Source organism: Lissotriton vulgaris, chromosome 5 (assembly GCF_964263255.1).
Source record: "Lissotriton vulgaris chromosome 5, aLisVul1.2, whole genome shotgun sequence".
Lineage (NCBI taxonomy): Eukaryota > Metazoa > Chordata > Amphibia > Caudata > Salamandridae > Lissotriton > Lissotriton vulgaris.
Genome location: NC_141693.1, coordinates 1,545,758,825 through 1,545,780,335, shown reverse-complemented (window position 1 = coordinate 1,545,780,335; position 21,511 = coordinate 1,545,758,825). Strand labels below are relative to the sequence as shown.

The window sequence follows — 21,511 nt, the reverse complement described above, 5'->3', positions numbered from 1 at the left end:
AAGAGTCAAAAAGAGCTCATGCATCCGAGTGTTTGGCGTGCAAAAATGGCCGCCTTTAAGGTCGACGAGACCATTGGTACTTGGGGCAGAGCGTGGGGAATTTTCACTTCCATCATGGGGGAGCGCAGGCCTGAGTTGTTGACCGAGTTACCCATCTATCAGTCACGTATTATGGAGTATTCTGTAGCATATGGGGGCAATCAGTGGTTCTGTTATGATAACCTGTTTAGAAAAGCTAAAGAACACAACCCGTTGTTGTCCTGGGATTGTTACGACTCTGTGTCTTGGCAAAAAATGGAGAGTACAGGGATGTTGAAGGTACCATTAGTGGGGAGTAACGGGGGGGAATCCTCCTGCCAAAACTCCGGGACGCCCTTTCGGACGGGTACAGGTAACGAGTTCCACACGAAGCCGAATGGCAACACAGGTAAAAGGGGGATCTGTTGGAATTTTAACAGGGGCAAATGTACCAGGCCCCAGGGGTCATGCAAATTTAGACATGAGTGTGGGGGGTGCGGGCAGCCATCCCATCCTGAGTCCATGTGCAGAGCCAAAACGGGTGATAACGGTGGTAAGGGAGGCGCCAAACAGGTCTAATATAGTCTGAGGGGCGCCTTTACCGGCTCCGATTGATACCATGGCGATGATTCCTTGGCTCAGCGAATACCCAGATCATGCCTCCGCTGGGGTGTTACGGAACGGGTTTTCATACGGTTTCCGCATCCCAGTGGGGGATTTTCAGGGGGTACCAGACTGTAAGAATCAATTGTCGGTCTTACAGCACACGGCAGTGGTGCAGGTGAAGATTGGGAAAGAGGTGGCTCGAGGTCGTGTCGCCGGTCCATTCGATTTGCCACCAGTTGCTAATTTTGTGTGTTCTCCTCTAGGGGTGGTTCCCAAGAAGGACCCGGGTGAGTTTCGGCTGATACATAATTTGTCAGCCCCACATGGTCTTTCCGTGAATGACGCGATAGACCCGGAAGTATGTTCGGTGCGGTACGCACCTTTCGATGAGGCCGTAGCCATGTTGAATCGCCTGGGGCCCGGGACGCTGATGGCCAAATCGGACATCGAGTCAGCGTTCCGGTTGCTCCCGGTACACCCAGACGATCAGCGTCTCCTTGGTTTTCAGTTTCAGGGTCGCTATTACATGGATAAATGTATGCCAATGGGATGCTCGATTTCATGTGCTTATTTTGAGAAATTCAGTTGTTTTCTGCAGTGGGTTTTCACAAGAAAGACAGGTTTTCAACATGTTATGCACTATCTCGATGACTTTTTGTTTCTGGGGGCAGCCGGGGATTCTGAGTGTGGACAGGCCTTACATGAATTTTGTGTCCTAATGAATCAATTCGGTGTGCCATTGGCGCCAGGTAAGACGGTGGGTCCCTCGACCTTGATTGAGTTTCTGGGGATCGAGCTCGACTCGGTGGAGGGTTGTTTTCGTTTACCTAAAGAAAAAGTGTTAAAATTCAGGTTATCCCTTGAGACATGTATTCGTGCAACGAAAGTGAACTTGCATCAATTGCAACAGGTGGTTGGTCAGTTGAATTTTGCCCTAAGAGTAATACCGATGGCACGCCCCTTTTCCCGCTCGATTGCACAGTCCATGGTCGGCTTGAGGGAAGGACATCACCGTACGAGACTCTCGGCAGAGGTTCGCCAGGACATGCGCATTTGGATTGCATTCCTGGCGGATTTCAATGGTCGAATTGTCTGGAATAAACCGGCAGTGTCTTCCGAGGAGCTGGGGCTGTGGACAGACTCGGCGGGGAGTGTGGGTTTTGGCGCCATATTGGGTACACAATGGTCGGCTCAAAGATGGCCGTCATGGTGGCATGAGTGCGGGTTGACGAGTAACATTGCCTTTCTCGAACTATTCCCTATTCTGGTAGCCTTGAAAACATGGCCAGAAGGGTTTAGGGATCACTCTGTGGTGTTCTGGTCGGATAACATGACCGTGGTTGAGTGTATCAATAGCCAGGCAGCACGTTGCAAATTGATTCTGAGGCTGCTCAAAGAAATTGTGTTGCTGTGCATGCAACTGAATGTACTGTTTAGGGCGCGACACGTGCCGGGGGTAATGAACCAAGCGGCTGATGCGCTCTCTCGTTTCCGTATGCAGGCCTTCTGGGGTTTTCTGCCCACAGCGGACCCGGTGGCGGCACCCTTTCCCGAAGCTCTCTGGTCTCTCGGTGCCCCGAACTACAAAACCTCGTGGGAGAGAGTTTAGCACCCCGGACGAGGAAGGCATATGAAGGGGCGTTCCGTTCCTATTGGGCCTTTTTGGGTATTGCCGGGAGGGAGCTTTGGGGTCTGGAAGAATGTGTAGTGAGATTCCTGCTCTCTTTACGTCACGCAGGCAAGTCAGTAGCTACGGCCCAGAGGCATCGGGCCACCATTTCCTTCATGGCAAGGGCTCATGGGATCCAGGACCCGACAGCGTCTTTCGTTGTGCAAAAAGCGCTACGTGGGTGGCAACGCCTTGAGGGTCGCAGAGTAGACGATAGGCACCCGATAGGTCTGGATAGGTTGGCCCTGTTATTATCCGTGCTACCGGTAACATGTTCATCCCAGTACGAAGCAGTGTTGTTCCGAGCCGCATTTGCATTAGCATTCCATGGGGCTATGCGGGTAAGCGAATTAGTGGCAAGGAACAAGCAGGATACGATGGGGGGACTGTGCCGGGAACACATTCAGGTCAGGGAGGAGACAATGACGGTCTCGTTTGTCAGGTCCAAATCCGATCAGGATGCGATCGGGGACTGCGTAATCATCCGGAGGATCCCCGGGTCTGCCATGTGCCCTGTGGGGTGCGTAGAGGAATATTTAGCACAGAGGGTGGCAGCATGGGGGGGGACCTTGTTAAGACACGCTGACGCCACCCCACTGACGAGGTTTCAGTTTCGGCGGGTGCTTGCGATGTCGATTTCTGCCGCGGGCTTGAACCCCGGCGACTTTGGGACCCATTCCTTTCGGATAGGGGCTGCCACAGAAGCTACAGCCAGGGGTCTGAACGTTGAACAAGTAAAACGTGTGGGGCGTTGGTCCTCGAACTGTTATAAGAGGTATGTGCGGTTGCACATGTTGTGAAGCTGTTATGATGTACTCACGCTTCTTGTTTTTGTTTGGTTTTCAGTTGCGCAAGCCTACGAGGCGGGGCGGACTGTCCTGTCGACCCGACACCAGGGGGCCAGCGGTCAGACATTGCCGGCTGTGAAAAAGGAGGTGTGGGTCGTGGGCCACTCATACGTGAGGCGTGCCGCGGACGTATTCAAAGCAGGTGACATGATTCACGTGGCTGGGGAATACGGGTACAGTGTGTCCTTCTACGGAAGGGGCGGGCTCTGTATTGACCAGTTTTGCTCATTTTTCGAGGGTTTGTTAGGGCGGACAAGGTCACCGCCGTCTGTAGTCATAGTACATCTTGGGGGCAATGATTTGGTGGCCACTGGTAGACGACTTCTTCTTGAGGCGATGCTTTTCACGGTAAGTTGGTTGGCGAGAAGAGTTCCAGGGTGCACAATTGCATGGTCCCATATGATCCCACGGAAAGTGTGGCGGGGGGCTATTTCTGTTTCTGCGCTGAATCATTCAGTAAGGAAAATTAATAATAAAATGAGTAGATTGTTTCGTTCAAGTACACTGCATTCTGTTTCGCATGGTTGTATTAAAGGGGACAGTATGTATCTGGGGGACGGGGTTCATTTGTCCCGGGTGGGGAACGAATTACTCATAGGAGACTTCATAGCATGGTTAAGGAGTTTACAGCATGACCTTTAGGTAGGAGTGTTGTGGGGGGTCCGGATAGCCGGTCAACTATCCGGCCTGTGGCGGTAAGGTCATGATCGGTGAGCAGTAATTGGAAGATCCCTATGAGGGGGCATCACCCATTACGGATGGGAGCGCGCGGGGGAGGTGGCCAATTGGCCCCTCAACGGGGAGGCGGTCCTGTCTAAGGAGAGGCCGCCGGAAGGAAAGGAAAGGTGGTCAAGGCCCCTTCCTGGATAGGAGGGGCTACGGCCCCTCCTGGGTAATTTCCCGGGGCCAGGACATCTGCGACGGCAGATGGGTAAGTTGTGTGGGGTGCGGGAGGGGGTTTACGCTACCTTTTAGACACCTCACACGAGCCCTCGAACGACCGTTAAATGGCGTCGAGTTTATTGGGGCCCCCGTCAAGTACAAAGGGAAATTGGTAGATGCACTTGAGGTACGTCCCGGTGCGGTCGCCCCTCTCACAAGTGAGGGGGGTATTTCTGGTTTAGGGATCTGACACCGGTTACGACCTTGCCGTTGGCCCTTAACGTTAGGATGTACAATTTCAAGTCAAATGTTTGTAGGATGTTAGATCGGCTAGGAGAACCTTTGTATTAGAGATCTGTTAAGGTTAGCCAACATCGTAATGTGGAAATGAAATTGTACATTATATGAAACTGTTATTTTAATGTTTTCTTTTGTTTCATATTTTAATAAATACGGCCGGGAAGGGTGACTCCCTTCCCGCCTTCCAAAAGTTCAAGAACTGTTTCCGGTTTCCCAATTCTTGGGGATTGTGTTGAGAGGGGGTGGCGGGTATCTCGGCCATATGGAAAGGGGCGACCAATCGGTCCCCCCGAACGTATGGTGGAGTATTACGATCCCCCCGGGAAGCCATCTTGGGCGGGAGGCGGGTCTCGGCTGGTATGCCCGAAGCGGCGTAGCCGGGGCGCGCCTTTTTCCCGCCCTAGAGTGGGCTGGCCTAGACACCAACGCGGCCGGCCACGCCCTCGGAGGCAGGCGGGGGCGGGTTCACGCCCACCCTGAAGACGGATAAAAGGAGCGGAAGCCAAGAAAGCATCCTCTTGTTCCTGTGCTCTGAAGCTGCACCTCCCCGCTGCACGTGAGCTCGAGACGGAACAAAGAGCAATTTTGACCCACCCACCAGCCCCTGAGGACAGCAATTCGTGGGAAATACAGTTGATATAGTATCTTTGGTTTTATCTGTTTTCTTACAGGCTGTGATGATCGTCGTGAAATTTCTTAACGATGCAATAAAGATTGGTTATTTTCAGTATGTTTTGCAAATAAAGTAATTTTGAACAAGGATTGATCAGCATTTTCGCCTAATAATAAATGTTGTTTTGCTTTGTAAATCTTAGTAACTTAGGTAGAACTGTCGTATTTATTTTGGTCGGGCGGTAAGGTCATGATCGGTGAGCAGTAATTGGAAGATCCCTATGAGGGGGCGTCACCCATTATGGATGGGAGCGCGCAGGGGAGGTGGCCAATTGGCCCCTCAACGGGGAGGCGGTCCTGTCTAAGGAGAGGCCGCCGGAAGGAAAGGAAAGGTGGTCAAGGCCCCTTCCTGGATAGGAGGGGCTATGGCCCCTCCTGGGTAATTTCCCGGGGCCAGGACATCTGCGACGGCAGATGGGTAAGTTGTGTGGGGTGCGGGAGGGGGTTTACGCTACCTTTTAGACACCTCACACGAGCCCTCGAACGACTGTTAAATGGCGTCGAGTTTATTGGGGCCCCCGTCAAGTACAAAGGGAAATTGGTAGATGCACTTGAGGTACGTCCCGGTGCGGTCGCCCCTCTCACAAGTGAGGGGGGTATTTCTGGTTTAGGGATCTGACACCGGTTATGACCTTGCCGTTGGCCCTTAACGTTAGGATGTACAATTTCAAGTCAAATGTTTGTAGGATGTTAGATCGGCTAGGAGAACCTTTGTATTAGAGATCTGTTAAGGTTAGCCAACATCGTAATGTGGAAATGAAATTGTACATTATATGAAACTGTTATTTTAATGTTTTCTTTTGTTTCATATTTTAATAAATACGGCCGGGAAGGGTGACTCCCTTCCCGCCTTCCAAAAGTTCAAGAACTGTTTCCGGTTTCCCAATTCTTGGGGATTGTGTTGAGAGGGGGTGGCGGGTATCTCGGCCATATGGAGAGAACTGAGAAATGTCCTGTGTGCAGACACCACTATTTGACGATTGAATACATTTAAATAATGCCTCTAGACTGCAACTGTTTATCTGTGCCTCAGTGGCCTAATGGATAAGGCACTGGCCTCCTAAGCCAGGGAATGTGGGTTCGAGTCCCATCTGAGGTAAAAACCAATATCCACTCTTACTTTTCCAGAAAAATGTATATGTTTATTACATGCTTCCGCTCAGAAGCTTATGTGGTATTAGGAACTTTGAAATGGTACCATTTTACTTCTGTACTCTTCAGAGTCATGTTGGTGTTCTGAAACTACAAAGTAGATTTTTAAACACCTATCTTTGTCAGATGCAACTTTGACCCGGCAGAAGATATTCCTTTGGAAAAAATTATTTGAATTGGATTGGTGTAACTGTTGTTTCTAGAGGTGGTGACAGGCTTTCAGCTACTTGAATAGGGCAAGTCAGGATTCATGAAACGTATACAACCTTTGAGCGTGTGTAAATTGGCATATCCAGAAAGGAGCAGTTTTTACTACTGTCAAAACAGTTTCTCTCCACCTCTAGAAATATCCAGAGCTATGTAAAGCATACAACTGAGCTTTATTCTCATGAAGAAAGAGGTTTAAATGCAAAAAAGAAAACAAAAGCTTATCGTACTGGTGACATTTTCATTATATAGATTCCAAAAGAGTGCTTTAATTGAAAGGAGCTGAAAACACACAATGGGATGTAAACCTAAATAACTATCAATATCATATTTCCCATCCTTGCATACCACCTACATTATAAAAATAAGCACAGCAGGACATATGACCGCGTGGCCTAATGGATAAGGCGTCTGACTTCGGATCAGAAGATTGAGGGTTCGAGTCCCTTCGTGGTCGGTTTTTGCCAATGGTCACACAACTCAGATTTCCATTCAGAATGGAAGCAGGCTCTTCCAATACTCTTATAGCCATCATGTTCTCATTCCTAATTATTCATGAAGTGGAGTACATACTGCACAGTCATTTAGATTGCATCTTCAGCCTAAAATCTTGTTCATGTTAGTGGCATTAAGAAGTGCTTCTATGTACACGCACGGAATATGTAATAGGGTTGCAGAATTTTGACTTGACAGAATGAGTTTTCAGCTTAAGGGTGTGTAGATGAAATGCAAGGTGTGTAAGTATGTGTTCATGGAGTGCTTCAAGTGAAAAAATCTGTATGATTTGTGCAGTTAAAGTGCTAATTTTGCCTACGAGAAAGAGAAGTACTACAGAAGAATTATAAAGTATTGGCACATTGGCTGCCTTTGCTGATGACACAGTTGGCTAATTTGTGAAGCATTGGTCTATTAAGTTGCAGAGTGTGGTTGAACTTGGTTAGGAGACTTGGTGCCTGTTTCTGTGTCCTGCTGAAGACAAGGACGGCTTGATACCACTGTCAAAGCCCAGTTTATTGAGAAAAGCATCCAGGAAAGAAGAAGTGTTGAGTCGAAAGTGGTTCTCCTCCAATTTCTCTCCAATTGCGCGAAATGCAGAGCCTCCATTATAGCACAGAAAAGAGTGTTAAAGTCGGGGATGGAAGAGGATGAAAATGGGAAGTTTACTTATGGAGAGAACTGAGAAATGTCCTGTGTGCAGACACCACTATTTGACGATTGAATACATTTAAATAATGCCTCTAGACTGCAACTGTTTATCTGTGCCTCAGTGGCCTAATGGATAAGGCACTGGCCTCCTAAGCCAGGGATTGTGGGTTCGAGTACCATCTGAGGTGAAAACCAATATCCACTCTTACTTTTCCAGAAAAATGTATATATTTATTACATGCTTCCGCTCAGAAGCTTATGAGGTATTAGGAACTTTGAAATGGTACCATTTTACTTCTGTACTCTTCAGGGTCATGTTGGTGTTCTGAAACTACAAAGTAGATTTTTAAACACCTATCTTTGTCAGATGCAACTTTGACCCGGCAGAAGATATTCCTTTGGAAAAAATGATTTGAATTGGATTGGTGTAACTGTTGTTTCTAGAGGTGGTGACAGGCTTTCAGCTACTTGAATAGGGCAAGGCGGGATTCATGAAACGTATACAACCTTTGAACGTGTGTAAATTGGCTTATTCAGAAAGGAGCAGTTTGTACTACTGTCAAAACAGTTTCTCTCCACTTCTGGAAATATCCAGAGCTATGTAAAGCATACAACTGAGCATTAATCTCATGAAGAAAGAGGTTTAAATGCAAAAAAAGAAAACAAAAGCTTATCTTACTGGTGACATTCTCATTATATAGATTCAAAAAGAGTGCTTTAATTGAAAGGAGCTGAAAAAACACAATGGGATGTAAACCTAAATAACTATCAATATCATATTTCCCATCCTTGCATACCACCTACATTATAAAAATAAGCACAGCAGGACATATGACAGCGTGGCCTGATGGATAAGGTGTCTGACTTCGGATCAGAAGATTGAGGGTTCGAGTGCCTTCGTGGTTGGTTTTTGCCAATGGACACACAACTCAGCTTTCCGTTCAGAATGGAAGCAGGCTCTTCCAATACTCTTATAGCCATCATGTTCTCATTCCTAATTATTCATGAAGTGGAGTACATACTGCACAGTCATTTAGATTGCATCTTCAGCCTAAAATCTTGTCCATGTTAGTGGCATTAAGAAGTGCTTCTATGTACACTCACTGAATATGTAATAGGGTTGCAGAATTTTGACTTGACAGAATGGGTTTTTAGCTTAAGGGTGTGTAGATGAAATGCAAGGTGTGTAAGTATGTGTTCATGGAGTGCTTCAAGTTTAAAAATCTGTATGATTTGTGCAGTTAAAGTGCTAATTTTGCCTACGAGAAAGAAAAGTACTACAGAAGAATTATAAAGGATTGGCACATTGGCTGCCTTTGCTGATGACACAGTTGGCTAATTTGTAAAGCATTGGTCTATTAAGTTGCAGAGTGTGGTTGAACTTGGTTAGGAGACTTGGTGCCTGTTTCTGTGTCCTGCTGAAGACAAGGATGGCTTGATACCACTGTCAAAGCCCAGTTTATTGAGAAAAGCATCCAGGAAAGAAGAAGTGTTGAGTCGAAAGTGGTTCTCCTGCAATTTCTCTCCACTTGCTCGAAATGCAGAGCCTCCATTATAGCACAGAACAGAGTGTTAAAGTCGGGGATGGAAGAGGATGAAAATGGGAAGTTTACTTATGGAGAGAACTGAGAAATGTCCTGTGTGCAGACACCAGTGTTTGACGGTTGAATACATTTAAATAATGCCTCTAGACTGCAAGTGTTCATCTGTGCCTCAGTGGCCTAATGGATAAGGCACTGGCCTCCTAAGCCAGGGATTGTGGGTTCGAGTCCCATCTGAGGTGAAAACCAATATCCACTATTACTTTTCTAGAAAAATTTATTTATTTATTACATGCTTCCCCTCAGAAGCTTATGAGGTATTAGGAACTTTGAAATGGTACCATTTTACTTCTGTACTCTCCGGACTTATGTTGGTGTTCTGAAACTACAAAGTAGATTATTAAACACCTATCTTTGTCAGATGCAACTTTGACCCAGCAGAAGATATTCCTTTGGAAAAAATGATTTGAATTGGATTGGTGTAACTGTTGTTTCTAGAGGTGGTGACAGGCTTTCAGCTACTTGAATAGGGCAAGTCAGGATTCATGAAACACATACAACCTTTGAGCGTGTGTAAATTGGCATATCCAGAAAGGAGCAGTTTGTACTACTGTCAAAACAGTTTCTCTCCACTTCTGGAAATATCCAGAGCTATGTAAAGCATACAACTGAGCTTTAATCTCATGAAGAAAGAGGTTTAAATGCAAAAAAGAAAACAAAAGCTTATCTTACTGGTGACATTTTCATTATATAGATTCCAAAAGAGTGCTTTAATTGAAAGGAGCTGAACACACACAATGGGATGTAAACCTAAATAACTATCACTATCATATTTCCCATCCTGCCATACCACCTACATTATGAAAATAAGCACAGCAGGACATATGACTGCGTGGCCTAATGGATAAGGCGTCTGACTTCGGATCAGAAGATTGAGGGTTCGAGTCCCTTCGTGGTCAGTTTTTGCCAATGGTAACACATCTCAGATTTCCATTCAGAATGGAAGCAGGCTCTTCCAATACTCTTATAGCCATCATGTTCTCATTCCTAATTATTCATGAAGTGGAGTCCATACTGCACAGTCATTTAGATTGCATCGTCAGCCTAAAATCTTGTTCATGTTAGTGGCATTAAGAAGTGCTTCTATGTACACGCATGGAATATGTAATAGGGTTGCAGAATTTTGACTTGACAGAATGGGTTTTTAGCTTAAGGGTGTGTAGATGAAATGCAAGGTGTGTAAGTATGTGTTCATGGAGTGCTTCAAGTGTAAAATCTGTATGATTTGTGCAGTTAAAGTGCTAATTTTGCCTACGAGAAAGAGAAGTACTACAGAAGAATTATAAAGGATTGGCACATTGGCTGCCTTTGCTGATGACACAGTTGGCTAATTTGTGAAGCATTGGTCTATTAAGTTGCAGAGTGTGGTTGAACTTGGTTAGCAGACTTGGTGCCTGTTTCTGTGTCCTGCTGAAGACAAGGACGGCTTGATACCACTGTCAAAGCCCAGTTTATTGAGAAAAGCATCCAGGAAAGAAGAAGTGTTGAGTCGAGAGTGGTTCTCCTCCAATTTCTCTCCACTTGCTCAAAATGCAGAGAGTCCATTATAGCACAGAACAGAGTGTTAAAGTCGGGGATGGAAGAGGATGAAAATGGGAAGTTTACTTATGGAGAGAACTGAGAAATGTCCTGTGTGCAGACACCACTATTTGACGATTGAATACATTTAAATAATGCCTCTAGACTGCAACTGTTTATCTGTGCCTCAGTGGCCTAATGGATAAGGCACTGGCCTCCTAAACCAGGGATTGTGGGTTCGAGTCCCATCTGAGGTGAAAACCAATATCCACTCTTACTTTTCCAGAAAAATTGATATATTTATTACATGCTTCCGCTCAGAAGCTTATGTGGTATTAGGAACTTTGAAATGGTGCCATTTTACTTCTGTACTCTTCAGAGTCATGTTGGTGTTCTGAAACTACAAAGTAGATTTTTAAACACCTATCTTTGTCAGATGCAACTTTGACCCGGGAGAAGATATTCCTTTGGAAAAAATTATTTGAATTGGATTGGTGTAACTGTTGTTTCTAGAGGTGGTGACAGGCTTTCAGCTACTTGAATAGGGCAAGTCAGGATTCATGAAACGTATACAACCTTTGAGCGTGTGTAAATTGGCATATCCAGAAAGGAGCAGTTTTTACTACTGTCAAAACAGTTTCTCTCCACCTCTAGAAATATCCAGAGCTATGTAAAGCATACAACTGAGCTTTATTCTCATGAAGAAAGAGGTGTAAATGCAAAAAAGGAAAACAAAAGCTTATCGTACTGGTGACATTTTCATTATATAGATTCCAAAAGAGTGCTTTAATTGAAAGGAGCTGAAAACACACAATGGGATGTAAACCTAAATAACTATCAATATCATATTTCCCATCCTTGCATATCACCTTCATTATAAAAATAAGCACAGCAGGGCATATGACCGCGTGGCCTAATGGATAAGGCGTCTGACTTCGGATCAGAAGATTGAGGGTTCGAGTCCCTTCGTGGTCGGTTTTTGCCAATGGTCACACAACTCAGATTTCCATTCAGAATGGAAGCAGGCTCTTCCAATACTCTTATAGCCATCATGTTCTCATTCCTGATTATTCATGAAGTGGAGAACATACTGCACAGTCATTTAGATTGCATCTTCAGCCTAAAATCTTGTTCATGTTAGTGGCATTAAGAAGTGCTTCTATGTACACGCACGGAATATGTAATAGGGTTGCAGAATTTTGACTTGACAGAATGGGTTTTCAGCTTAAGGGTGTGTAGATGAAATGCAAGGTGTGTAAGTATGTGTTCATGGAGTGCTTCAAGTGTAAAAATCTGTATGATTTGTGCAGTTAAAGTGCTAATTTTGCCTACGAGAAAGAGAAGTACTACAGAAGAATTATAAAGGATTGGCACATTGGCTGCCTTTGCTGATGACACAGTTGGCTAATTTGTGAAGCATTGGTCTATTAAGTTGCAGAGTGTGGTTGAACTTGGTTAGGAGACTTGGTGCCTGTTTCTGTGTCCTGCTGAAGACAAGGACAGCTTGATACCACTGTCAAAGCCCAGTTTATTGAGAAAAGCATCCAGGAAAGAAGAAGTGTTGAGTCGAAAGTGGTTCTCCTCCAATTTCTCTCCACTTGCGCGAAATGCAGAGCCTCCATTATAGCACAGAAAAGAGTGTTAAAGTCGGGGATGGAAGAGGATGAAAATGGGAAGTTTACTTATGGAGAGAACTGAGAAATGTCCTGTGTGCAGACACCACTATTTGACGATTGAATACATTTAAATAATGCCTCTAGACTGCAACTGTTTATCTGTTCCTCAGTGGCCTAATGGTTAAGGCACTGGCCTCCTAAGCCAGGGATTGTGGGTTCGAGTCCCATCTGAGGTGAAAACCAATATCCACTCTTACTTTTCCAGAAAAATGTATATGTTTATTACATGCTTCCGCTCAGAAGCTTATGTGGTATTAGGAACTTTGAAATGGTACCATTTTACTTCTGTACTCCCCGGACTCATGTTGGTGTTCTGAAACTACAAAGTAGATTTTTAAACACCTATCTTTGTCAGATGCAACTTTGACCCGGCAGAAGATATTCCTTTGAAAAAAATGATTTGAATTGGATTGGTGTAACTGTTGTTTCTAGAGGTGGTGACAGGCTTTCAGCTACTTGAATAGGGCAAGGCAGGATTCATGAAACGTATACAACCTTTGAGCGTGTGTAAATTGGCTTATCCAGAAAGGAGCAGTTTGTACTACTGTCAAAACAGTTTCTCTCCACTTCTGGAAATATCCAGAGCTATGTAAAGCATACAACTGAGCTTTAATCTCATGAAGAAAGAGGTTTAAATGCAAAAAAAGAAAACAAAAGCTTATCGTACTGGTGACATTCTCATTATATAGATTCCAAAAGAGTGCTTTAATTGAAAGGAGCTGAAAAAACACAATGGGATGTAAACCTAAATAACTATCAATATCATATTTCCCATCCTTGCATACCACCTACATTATAAAAATAAGCACAGCAGGACATATGACAGCGTGGCCTGATGGATAAGGTGTCTGACTTCGGATCAGAAGATTGAGGGTTTGAGTCCCTTCGTGGTCGGTTTTTGCCAATGGACACACAACTCAGCTTTCCGTTCAGAATGGAAGCAGGCTCTTCCAATACTCTTATAGCCATCATGTTCTCATTCCTAATTATTCATGAAGTGGAGTACATACTGCACAGTCATTTAGATTGCATCTTCAGCCTAAAATCTTGTCCATGTTAGTGGCATTAAGAAGTGCTTCTATGTACACGCACTGAATATGTAATAGGGTTGCAGAATTTTGACTTGACAGAATGGGTTTTTAGCTTAAGGGTGTGTAGATGAAATGCAAGGTGTGTAGGTATGTGTTCATGGAGTGCTTCAAGTTTAAAAATCTGTATGATTTGTGCAGTTAAAGTGCTAATTTTGCCTACGAGAAAGAAAAGTACTACAGAAGAATTATAAAGGATTGGCACATTGGCTGCCTTTGCTGATGACACAGTTGGCTAATTTGTAAAGCATTGGTCTATTAAGTTGCAGAGTATGGTTGAACTTGGTTAGGAGACTTGGTGCCTGTTTCTGTGTCCTGCTGAAGACAAGGACGGCTTGATACCACTGTCAAAGCCCAGTTTATTGAGAAAAGCATCCAGGAAAGAAGAAGTGTTGAGTCGAAAGTGGTTCTCCTGCAATTTCTCTCCACTTGCTCAAAATGCAGAGCCTCCATTATAGCACAGAACAGAGTGTTAAAGTCGGGGATGGAAGAGGATGAAAATGGGAAGTTTACTTATGGAGAGAACTGAGAAATGTCCTGTGTGCAGACACCAGTGTTTGACGGTTGAATACATTTAAATAATGCCTCTAGACTGCAAGTGTTCATCTGTGCCTCAGTGGCCTAATGGATAAGGCACTGGCCTCCTAAGCCACGGATTGTGGGTTCGAGTCCCATCTGAGGTGAAAACCAATATCCACTATTACTTTTCTAGAAAAATTTATTTATTTATTACATGCTTCCCCTCAGAAGCTTATGGGGTATTAGGAACTTTGAAATGGTACCATTTTACTTCTGTACTCTCCGGACTTATGTTGGTGTTCTGAAACTACAAAGTAGATTTTTAAACACCTATCTTTGCCAGATGCAACTTTGACCCAGCAGAAGATATTCCTTTGGAAAAAATGATTTGAATTGGATTGGTGTAACTGTTGTTTCTAGAGGTGGTGACAGGCTTTCAGCTACTTGAATAGGGCAAGTCAGGATTCATGAAACACATACAACCTTTGAGCGTGTGTAAATTGGCATATCCAGAAAGGAGCAGTTTGTACTACTGTCAAAACAGGTTCTCTCCACTTCTGGAAATATCCAGAGCTATGTGAAGCATACAACTGAGCTTTAATCTCATGAAGAAAGAGGTTTAAATGCAAAAAAGAAAACAAAAGCTTATCGTACTGGTGACATTTTCATTATATAGATTCCAAAAGAGTGCTTTAATTGAAAGGAGCTGAAAACACACAATGGGATGTAAACCTAAATAACTATCACTATCATATTTCCCATCCTTGCATACCACCTACATTATGAAAATAAGCACATAAGGACATATGACTGCGTGGCCTAATGGATAAGGCGTCTGACTTCGGATCAGAAGATTGAGGGTTCGAGTCCCTTCGTGGTCAGTTTTTGCCAATGGTAACACATCTCAGATTTCCATTCAGAATGGAAGCAGGCTCTTCCAATACTCTTATAGCCATCATGTTCTCATTCCTAATTATTCATGAAGTGGAGTCCATACTGCACAGTCATTTAGATTGCATCGTCAGCCTAAAATCTTGTTCATGTTAGTGGCATTAAGAAGTGCTTCTATGTACACGCATGGAATATGTAATAGGGTTGCAGAATTTTGACTTGACAGAATGGGTTTTTAGCTTAAGGGTGTGTAGATGAAATGCAAGGTGTGTAAGTATGTGTTCATGGAGTGCTTCAAGTGTAAAATCTGTATGATTTGTGCAGTTAAAGTGCTAGTTTTGCCTACGAGAAAGAGAAGTACTACAGAAGAATTATAAAGGATTGGCACATTGGCTGCCTTTGCTGATGACACAGTTGGCTAATTTGTGAAGCATTGGTCTATTAAGTTGCAGAGTGTGGTTGAACTTGGTTAGCAGACTTGGTGCCTGTTTCTGTGTCCTGCTGAAGACAAGGACGGCTTGATACCACTGTCAAAGCCCAGTTTATTGAGAAAAGCATCCAGGAAAGAAGAAGTGTTGAGTCGAGAGTGGTTCTCCTCCAATTTCTCTCCACTTGCTCAAAATGCAGAGAGTCCATTATAGCACAGAACAGAGTGTTAAAGTCGGGGATGGAAGAGGATGAAAATGGGAAGTTTACTTATGGAGAGAACTGAGAAATGTCCTGTGTGCAGACACCACTATTTGACGATTGAATACATTTAAATAATGCCTCTAGACTGCAACTGTTTATCTGTGCCTCAGTGGCCTAATGGATAAGGCACTGGCCTCCTAAGCCAGGGATTGTGGGTTCGAGTCCCATCTGAGGTGAAAACCAATATCCACTCTTAGTTTTCCAGAAAAATTGATATATTTATTACATGCTTCCGCTCAGAAGCTTATGTGGTATTAGGAACTTTGAAATGGTACCATTTTACTTCTGTACTCTTCAGAGTCATGTTGGTGTTCTGAAACTACAAAGTAGATTTTTAAACACCTATCTTTGTCAGATGCAACTTTGACCCGGGAGAAGATATTCCTTTGGAAAAAATTATTTGAATTGGATTGGTGTAACTGTTGTTTCTAGAGGTGGTGACAGGCTTTCAGCTACTTGAATAGGGCAAGTCAGGATTCATGAAACGTATACAACCTTTGAGCGTGTGTAAATTGGCATATCCAGAAAGGAGCAGTTTTTACTACTGTCAAAACAGTTTCTCTCCACCTCTAGAAATATCCAGAGCTATGTAAAGCATACAACTGAGCTTTATTCTCATGAAGAAAGAGGTTTAAATGCAAAAAAGAAAACAAAAGCTTATCGTACTGGTGACATTTTCATTATATAGATTCCAAAAGAGTGCTTTAATTGAAAGGAGCTGAAAACACACAATGGGATGTAAACCTAAATAACTATCAATATCATATTTCCCATCCTTGCATATCACCTACATTATAAAAATAAGCACAGCAGGACATATGACCGCGTGGCCAAATGGATAAGGCGTCTGACTTCGGATCAGAAGATTGAGGGTTCCAGTCCCTTCGTGGTCGGTTTTTGCCAATGGTCACACAACTCAGATTTCCATTCAGAATGGAAGCAGGCTCTTCCAATACTCTTATAGCCATCATGTTCTCATTCCTAATTATTCATGAAGTGGAGTACATACTGCACAGTCATTTAGATTGCATCTTCAGCCTAAAATCTTGTTCATGTTAGTGGCATTAAGAAGTGCTTCTATGTACACGCACGGAATATGTAATAGGGTTGCAGAATTTTGACTTGACAGAATGGGTTTTCAGCTTAAGGGTGTGTAGATGAAATGCAAGGTGTGTAGGTATGTGTTCATGGAGTGCTTCAAGTTTAAAAATCTGTATGATTTGTGCAGTTAAAGTGCTAATTTTGCCTACGAGAAAGAAAAGTACTACAGAAGAATTATAAAGGATTGGCACATTGGCTGCCTTTGCTGATGACACAGTTGGCTAATTTGTAAAGCATTGGTCTATTAAGTTGCAGAGTATGGTTGAACTTGGTTAGGAGACTTGGTGCCTGTTTCTGTGTCCTGCTGAAGACAAGGACGGCTTGATACCACTGTCAAAGCCCAGTTTATTGAGAAAAGCATCCAGGAAAGAAGAAGTGTTGAGTCGAAAGTGGTTCTCCTCCAATTTCTCTCCACTTGCTCGAAATGCAGAGCCTCCATTATAGCACAGAACAGAGTGTTAAAGTCGGGGATGGAAGAGGATGAAAATGGGAAGTTTACTTATGGAGAGAACTGAGAAATGTCCTGTGTGCAGACACCACTATTTGACGATTGAATACATTTAAATAATGCCTCTAGACTGCAACTGTTTATCTGTGCCTCAGTGGCCTAATGGATAAGGCACTGGCCTCCTAAGCCACGGATTGTGGGTTCGAGTCCCATCTGAGGTGAAAACCAAAATCCACTATTACTTTTCTAGAAAAATTTATTTAGTTATTACATGCTTCCCCTCAGAAGCTTATGAGGTATTAGGAACTTTGAAATGGTACCATTTTACTTCTGTACTCTCCGGACTTATGTTGGTGTTCTGAAACTACAAAGTAGATTTTTAAACACCTATCTTTGTCAGATGCAACTTTGACCCAGCAGAAGATATTCCTTTGGAAAAAATGATTTGAATTGGATTGGTGTAACTGTTGTTTCTAGAGGTGGTGACAGGCTTTCAGCTACTTGAATAGGGCAAGTCAGGATTCATGAAACACATACAACCTTTGAGCGTGTGTAAATTGGCATATCCAGAAAGGAGCAGTTTGTACTACTGTCAAAACAGTTTCTCTCCACTTCTGGAAATATCCAGAGCTATGTAAAGCATACAACTGAGCTTTAATCTCATGAAGAAAGAGGTTTAAATGCAAAAAAGAAAACAAAAGCTTATCGTACTGGTGACATTTTCATTATATAGATTCCAAAAGAGTGCTTTAATTGAAAGGAGCTGAAAACACACAATGGGATGTAAACCTAAATAACTATCACTATCATATTTCCCATCCTTGCATACCACCTACATTATAAAAATAAGCACAGCAGGACATATGACTGCGTGGCCTAATGGATAAGGCGTCTGACTTCGGATCAGAAGATTGAGGGTTCGAGTCCCTTCGTGGTCAGTTTTTGCCAATGGTAACACAACTCAGATTTCCATTCAGAATGGAAGCAGGCTCTTCCAATACTCTTATAGCCATCATGTTCTCATTCCTAATTATTCATGAAGTGAAGTCCATACTGCACAGTCATTTAGATTGCATCGTCAGCCTAAAATCTTGTTCATGTTAGTGGCATTAAGAAGTGCTTCTATGTACACGCATGGAATATGTAATAGGGTTGCAGAATTTTGACTTGACAGAATGGGTTTTTAGCTTAAGGGTGTGTAGATGAATTGCAAGGTGTGTAAGTATGTGTTCATGGAGTGCTTCAAGTGTAAAATCTGTATGATTTGTGCAGTTAAAGTGCTAATTTTGCCTACGAGAAAGAGAAGTACTACAGAAGAATTATAAAGGATTGGCACATTGGCTGCCTTTGCTGATGACACAGTTGGCTAATTTGTGAAGCATTGGTCTATTAAGTTGCAGAGTGTGGTTGAACTTGGTTAGCAGACTTGGTGCCTGTTTCTGTGTCCTGCTGAAGACAAGGACTGCTTGATACCACTGTCAAAGCCCAGTTTATTGAGAAAAGCATCCAGGAAAGAAGAAGTGTTGAGTCGAGAGTGGTTCTCCTCCAATTTCTCTCCACTTGCTCAAAATGCAGAGAGTCCATTATAGCACAGAACAGAGTGTTAAAGTCGGGGATGGAAGAGGATGAAAATGGGAAGTTTACTTATGGAGAGAACTGAGAAATGTCCTGTGTGCAGACACCACTATTTGACGATTGAATACATTTAAATAATGCCTCTAGACTGCAACTGTTTATCTGTGCCTCAGTGGCCTAATGGATAAGGCACTGGCCTCCTAAGCCAGGGATTGTGGGTTCGAGTCCCATCTGAGGTGAAAACCAATATCCACTCTTACTTTTCCAGAAAAATTGATATATTTATTACATGCTTCCGCTCAGAAGCTTATGTGGTATTAGGAACTTTGAAATGGTACCATTTTACTTCTGTACTCTTCAGAGTCATGTTGGTGTTCTGAAACTACAAAGTAGATTTTTAAACACCTATCTTTGTCAGATGCAACTTTGACCCGGGAGAAGATATTCCTTTGGAAAAAATTATTTGAATTGGATTGGTGTAACTGTTGTTTCTAGAGGTGGTGACAGGCTTTCAGCTACTTGAATAGGGCAAGTCAGGATTCATGAAACGTATACAACCTTTGAGCGTGTGTAAATTGGCATATCCAGAAAGGAGCAGTTTTTACTACTGTCAAAACAGTTTCTCTCCACCTCTAGAAATATCCAGAGCTATGTAAAGCATACAACTGAGCTTTATTCTCATGAAGAAAGAGGTTTAAATGCAAAAAAGAAAACAAAAGCTTATCGTACTGGTGACATTTTCATTATATAGATTCCAAAAGAGTGCTTTAATTGAAAGGAGCTGAAAACACACAATGGGATGTAAACCTAAATAACTATCAATATCATATTTCCCATCCTTGCATATCACCTACATTATAAAAATAAGCACAGCAGGACATATGACCGCGTGGCCTAATGGATAAGGCGTCTGACTTCGGATCAGAAGATTGAGGGTTCGAGTCCCTTCGTGGTCGGTATTTGCCAATGGTCACACAACTCTGATTTCCATTCAGAATGGAAGCAGGCTCTTCCAATACTCTTATAGCCATCATGTTCTCATTCCTAATTATTCATGAAGTGGAGTACATACTGCACAGTCATTTAGATTGCATCTTCAGCCTAAAATCTTGTTCATGTTAGTGGCATTAAGAAGTGCTTCTATGTACACGCACGGAATATGTAATAGGGTTGCAGAATTTTGCCTTGACAGAATGGGTTTTCAGCTTAAGGGTGTGTAGATGAAATGCAAGGTGTGTAAGTATGTGTTCATGGAGTGCTTCAAGTGTAAAAATCTGTATGATTTGTGCAGTTAAAGTGCTAATTTTGCCTACGAGAAAGAGAAGTACTACAGAAGAATTATAAAGGATTGGCACATTGGCTGCCTTTGCTGATGACACAGTTGGCTAATTTGTGAAGCATTGGTCTATTAAGTTGCAGAGTGTGGTTGAACTTGGTTAGCAGACTTGGTGCCTGTTTCTGTGTCCTGCTGAAGACAAGGACGGCTTGATACCACTGTCAAAGCCCAGTTTATTGAGAAAAGCATCCAGGAAAGAAGAAGTGTTGAGTCGAAAGTGGTTCTCCTCCAATTTCTCTCCACTTGCGCGAAATGCAGAGCCTCCATTATAGCGCAGAAAAGAGTGTTAAAGTCGGGGATGGAAGAGGATGAAAATGGGAAGTTTACTTATGGAGAGAACTGAGAAATGTCCTGTGTGCAGACACCACTATTTGACGATTGAATACATTTAAATAATGCCTCTAGACTGCAACTGTTTATCTGTTCCTCAGTGGCCTAATGGATAAGGCACTGGCCTCCTAAGCCAGGGATTGTGGGTTCGAGTCCCATCTGAGGTGAAAACCAATATCCACTCTTACTTTTCCAGAAAAATTTATATGTTTATTACATGCTTCCGCTCAGAAGCTTATGTGGTATTAGGAACTTTGAAATGGTACCATTTTACTTCTGTACTCCCCGGACTCATGTTGGTGTTCTGAAACTACAAAGTAGATTTTTAAACACCTATCTTTGTCAGATGCAACTTTGACCCGGCAGAAGATATTCCTTTGGAAAAAATGATTTGAATTGGATTGGTGTAACTGTTGTTTCTAGAGGTGGTGACAGGCTTTCAGCTACTTGAATAGGGCAAGGCAGGATTCATGAAACGTATACAACCTTTGAGCAAGTGTAAATTGGCTTATCCAGAAAGGAGCAGTTTGTACTACTGTCAAAACAGTTTCTCTCCACTTCTGGAAATATCCAGAGCTATGTAAAGCATACAACTGAGCTTTAATCTCATGAAGAAAGAGGTTTAAATGCAAAAAAAGAAAACAAAAGCTTATCGTACTGGTGACATTCTCATTATATAGATTCCAAAAGAGTGCTTTAATTGAAAGGAGCTGAAAAAACACAATGGGATGTAAACCTAAATAACTATCAATATCATATTTCCCATCCTTGCATACCACCTACATTATAAAAATAAGCACAGCAGGACATATGACAGCGTGGCCTGATGGATAAGGTGTCTGACTTCGGATCAGAAGATTGAGGGTTCGAGTCCCTTCGTGGTCGGTTTTTGCCAATGGACACACAACTCAGCTTTCCGTTCAGAAGGGAAGCAGGCTCTTCCAATACTCTTATAGCCATCATGTTCTCATTCCTAATTATTCATGAAGTGGAGTACATACTGCACAGTCATTTAGATTGCATCTTCAGCCTAAAATCTTGTCCATGTTAGTGGCATTAAGAAGTGCTTCTATGTACACGCACTGAATATGTAATAGGGTTGCAGAATTTTGACTTGACAGAATGGGTTTTTAGCTTAAGGGTGTGTAGATGAAATGCAAGGTGTGTAGGTATGTGTTCATGGAGTGCTTCAAGTTTAAAAATCTGTATGATTTGTGCAGTTAAAGTGCTAATTTTGC

The 21,511-nt window shown here is 43.0% G+C and overlaps 17 non-coding genes across 17 annotated transcripts; all 17 read left to right on the top strand.

The window, feature by feature from the left end:
- The first annotated feature begins 6,021 nt into the window (after window positions 1-6,021).
- On the top strand, window positions 6,022-6,094 carry TRNAR-CCU (transfer RNA arginine (anticodon CCU)). Its single transcript has one exon. It is a non-coding gene; the product is annotated as a tRNA-Arg (tRNA).
- A 644-nt stretch (window positions 6,095-6,738) lies between these two features.
- TRNAR-UCG (transfer RNA arginine (anticodon UCG)) lies at window positions 6,739-6,811 on the top strand. Its single transcript has one exon. It is a non-coding gene; the product is annotated as a tRNA-Arg (tRNA).
- Window positions 6,812-7,615: 804 nt separating this feature from the next.
- TRNAR-CCU (transfer RNA arginine (anticodon CCU)) lies at window positions 7,616-7,688 on the top strand. Its single transcript has one exon. It is a non-coding gene; the product is annotated as a tRNA-Arg (tRNA).
- Window positions 7,689-9,210: 1,522 nt separating this feature from the next.
- Window positions 9,211-9,283, top strand: TRNAR-CCU (transfer RNA arginine (anticodon CCU)). Its single transcript has one exon. It is a non-coding gene; the product is annotated as a tRNA-Arg (tRNA).
- A 644-nt stretch (window positions 9,284-9,927) lies between these two features.
- TRNAR-UCG (transfer RNA arginine (anticodon UCG)) lies at window positions 9,928-10,000 on the top strand. Its single transcript has one exon. It is a non-coding gene; the product is annotated as a tRNA-Arg (tRNA).
- Window positions 10,001-10,803: 803 nt separating this feature from the next.
- TRNAR-CCU (transfer RNA arginine (anticodon CCU)) lies at window positions 10,804-10,876 on the top strand. The gene has a single exon. It is a non-coding gene; the product is annotated as a tRNA-Arg (tRNA).
- A 645-nt stretch (window positions 10,877-11,521) lies between these two features.
- TRNAR-UCG (transfer RNA arginine (anticodon UCG)) lies at window positions 11,522-11,594 on the top strand. The gene has a single exon. It is a non-coding gene; the product is annotated as a tRNA-Arg (tRNA).
- An 804-nt stretch (window positions 11,595-12,398) lies between these two features.
- On the top strand, window positions 12,399-12,473 carry TRNAR-CCU (transfer RNA arginine (anticodon CCU)). The gene has a single exon. It is a non-coding gene; the product is annotated as a tRNA-Arg (tRNA).
- Window positions 12,474-13,993: 1,520 nt separating this feature from the next.
- Window positions 13,994-14,066, top strand: TRNAR-CCU (transfer RNA arginine (anticodon CCU)). Its single transcript has one exon. It is a non-coding gene; the product is annotated as a tRNA-Arg (tRNA).
- A 644-nt stretch (window positions 14,067-14,710) lies between these two features.
- TRNAR-UCG (transfer RNA arginine (anticodon UCG)) lies at window positions 14,711-14,783 on the top strand. The gene has a single exon. It is a non-coding gene; the product is annotated as a tRNA-Arg (tRNA).
- An 803-nt stretch (window positions 14,784-15,586) lies between these two features.
- On the top strand, window positions 15,587-15,659 carry TRNAR-CCU (transfer RNA arginine (anticodon CCU)). Its single transcript has one exon. It is a non-coding gene; the product is annotated as a tRNA-Arg (tRNA).
- A 644-nt stretch (window positions 15,660-16,303) lies between these two features.
- Window positions 16,304-16,376, top strand: TRNAR-UCG (transfer RNA arginine (anticodon UCG)). Its single transcript has one exon. It is a non-coding gene; the product is annotated as a tRNA-Arg (tRNA).
- An 804-nt stretch (window positions 16,377-17,180) lies between these two features.
- On the top strand, window positions 17,181-17,253 carry TRNAR-CCU (transfer RNA arginine (anticodon CCU)). The gene has a single exon. It is a non-coding gene; the product is annotated as a tRNA-Arg (tRNA).
- Window positions 17,254-17,897: 644 nt separating this feature from the next.
- Window positions 17,898-17,970, top strand: TRNAR-UCG (transfer RNA arginine (anticodon UCG)). Its single transcript has one exon. It is a non-coding gene; the product is annotated as a tRNA-Arg (tRNA).
- Window positions 17,971-18,773: 803 nt separating this feature from the next.
- TRNAR-CCU (transfer RNA arginine (anticodon CCU)) lies at window positions 18,774-18,846 on the top strand. The gene has a single exon. It is a non-coding gene; the product is annotated as a tRNA-Arg (tRNA).
- Window positions 18,847-19,490: 644 nt separating this feature from the next.
- Window positions 19,491-19,563, top strand: TRNAR-UCG (transfer RNA arginine (anticodon UCG)). The gene has a single exon. It is a non-coding gene; the product is annotated as a tRNA-Arg (tRNA).
- An 804-nt stretch (window positions 19,564-20,367) lies between these two features.
- On the top strand, window positions 20,368-20,442 carry TRNAR-CCU (transfer RNA arginine (anticodon CCU)). Its single transcript has one exon. It is a non-coding gene; the product is annotated as a tRNA-Arg (tRNA).
- The last annotated feature ends 1,069 nt before the right edge of the window (window positions 20,443-21,511 follow it).